Raw genomic sequence first — 2,290 nt, forward strand, 5'->3', positions numbered from 1 at the left:
AATTTTTTATATCAAAAAATGTCAGATTAAAATATAAAATAGCTCAAAAAGTATAAAGTTGAATAAAAAAATTGTTTATTATAGTGTTTCGGAAAGCTCTCGAGGCAAGCTACAAGAATACTAAATAAAAAATAGGAATTTCCATTTAAGATTTTAAAGTTGACCTTCACGCGACCTTCAAATGGCTCTTCAAGGTCAAACCAATGGTACCATCTTATGGCCCCCTCGAAAGCAAACAACTTTTGTCTGAAACATTTTTCTCTTTCGGGCTTGATTTTTGAGATATTCGATTGGATGGATTAAAATGGGCCACCCAGTATATATGAGATATCGTTAAATTAAATCAATTGAAAATCTTACGACTGGGAATTCATGAAAGTTCATTGCTTTTACGAGTGATATATCTGTACAGGTGCTGTAAAAGCGTCGACTCGCACAAGCGCTAAAAAGTGCATCTTTAGCAAAAGTTCACTATCTACCCCCTCCCCCCTTATATTCTTCTCTCTTTCTCTCTCTTTGTGTATTTTCCTAAGTCAGCTCAAGAGAATAAGTCGAGGTGCTTCAACCTCGACTCCATTCGTATACCGGGCGATAAATTCAGTTTACAGGTCGACGAACTTGCTCGATGTTAAGGAGGGATAAGCCCCTAATTAAGAACGCCGATAAAGTCCAACGCGAACTTTTGTGGCCTATTGATTGCGACGTTTGATTTTGATATCTCGCCAATACCGCCGACCAGATCGTCTACGTCGGAACAAGTGTTGTTTCTCAACCTTCTCGGCAGCCAATGAGATGTTCCCAGAATATCGTCACTTTTTTCATATTTTATTTGAATATAAATTTATATTATATATTTTATATTATTTAAAAAAAAAAGTAATATTTTAATACAAAGATTTTAAAATATATTTTGAAAAAATAAAACTCAATCAAATTTTTACTAAAGAAAAATTGACTAAATTTATCATAAAAAATACGCTTTCGAGTTTTGTAACAATTTAAAAATACTTTAATAATAATAATGATACAATCAATATATTATTATATAAGATAAAGTGATCGTAGCGTTTTTAAACGAATACTTTGTACATTCGGTTTCAAGATTGAATGGAGCGGCGCGTGCTGCTTAAAGGTAGATAAATCAAGCAAACGACTTCACACGACAATATGTCATCCTGCTCGCCGCAGGAGTTGGACGAGCACTTCATCGTTCTCGCCATAATAAAAATGTTTAAGATCCGGGGATTTCCGCGACAACACGAAGAAAAAATTATGGCTATTGGATTTTCTTCGCGAATGCAGAGCGGAAAACGCGGGAAAAGTCATGATATTTTTCTCCGCGTGGCAAATGAAAACGGAAAAGAATTCGCTCTAGTATACGTGATTGCCGTATATATATACAGGGTGTCCCATTTTAAAGGACCCACTCAAATATCTCAGAAACACTGCGTTAAATCGAAAAATGTTTCAAACAAAAGTTGTGTGGCTTCGAGGGGGCCATAAGACGGTGACAATGATTTTACCTTGGAAAATTATTTGAAGGTCACGTGAAGGTCAACTTTAAAATCTTAAGTGGAAACCCCCATTTTTTATTTAGTATTCTTGTAGCTGACATCGAGAGCTTTCCAAAACACTATAATAAAGTATTTTTTCATTAAGTACTTTTTGAGTTATTTTATATTTTAATCTGACATATTTTGATATAAAAAATTAAATACTTCGTAAAATATTTAGTTTTCGATAATTTTACCGTAATACTTCTATGTACAGAATAATAAGACAAATTAATTAGTGCCAAAAAAAACAAATAATTGTTTAAAAAAATACATTGTAAATAATTTTCTTAAAAACAATTTTTTTTTTTTATACTAATTGATTTGTCTCATTATTCTGTACATAGAAGTATTACGGTAAGATTATCAAAAACAAAATATTTTACGAAATATTTAATTTTTTATATCAAAAGATGTCAGATTTTAAAATATAAAATAACTCGAAAAGTACTTAATAAAAAAATACTTTATTATAGTGTTTTGGAAAGCTCTCGATGTCAGCTATAAGAATACTAAATGAAAAATGGGGATTTCCATTTAAGATTTTAAAGTTGACCTTCACGTGACCTTCAAATGATTTTCCAAGGTCAAATCATTGTCACCATCTTATGGCCCCCTTGAAGCCACACAACTTTTGTTTGAAACATTTTTCGATTTAACGCAGTGTTTCTGAGATATTTGAGTGGGTCCTTTAAAATGGGACACCCTGTATAGTACTCTGCGTTGATACCACTGCT

Source organism: Polyergus mexicanus, unplaced genomic scaffold (genome assembly GCF_030449975.1).
Source record: "Polyergus mexicanus isolate NDT 795.1 unplaced genomic scaffold, iyPolMexi1.0 SCAF_6, whole genome shotgun sequence".
NCBI lineage: Eukaryota > Metazoa > Arthropoda > Insecta > Hymenoptera > Formicidae > Polyergus > Polyergus mexicanus.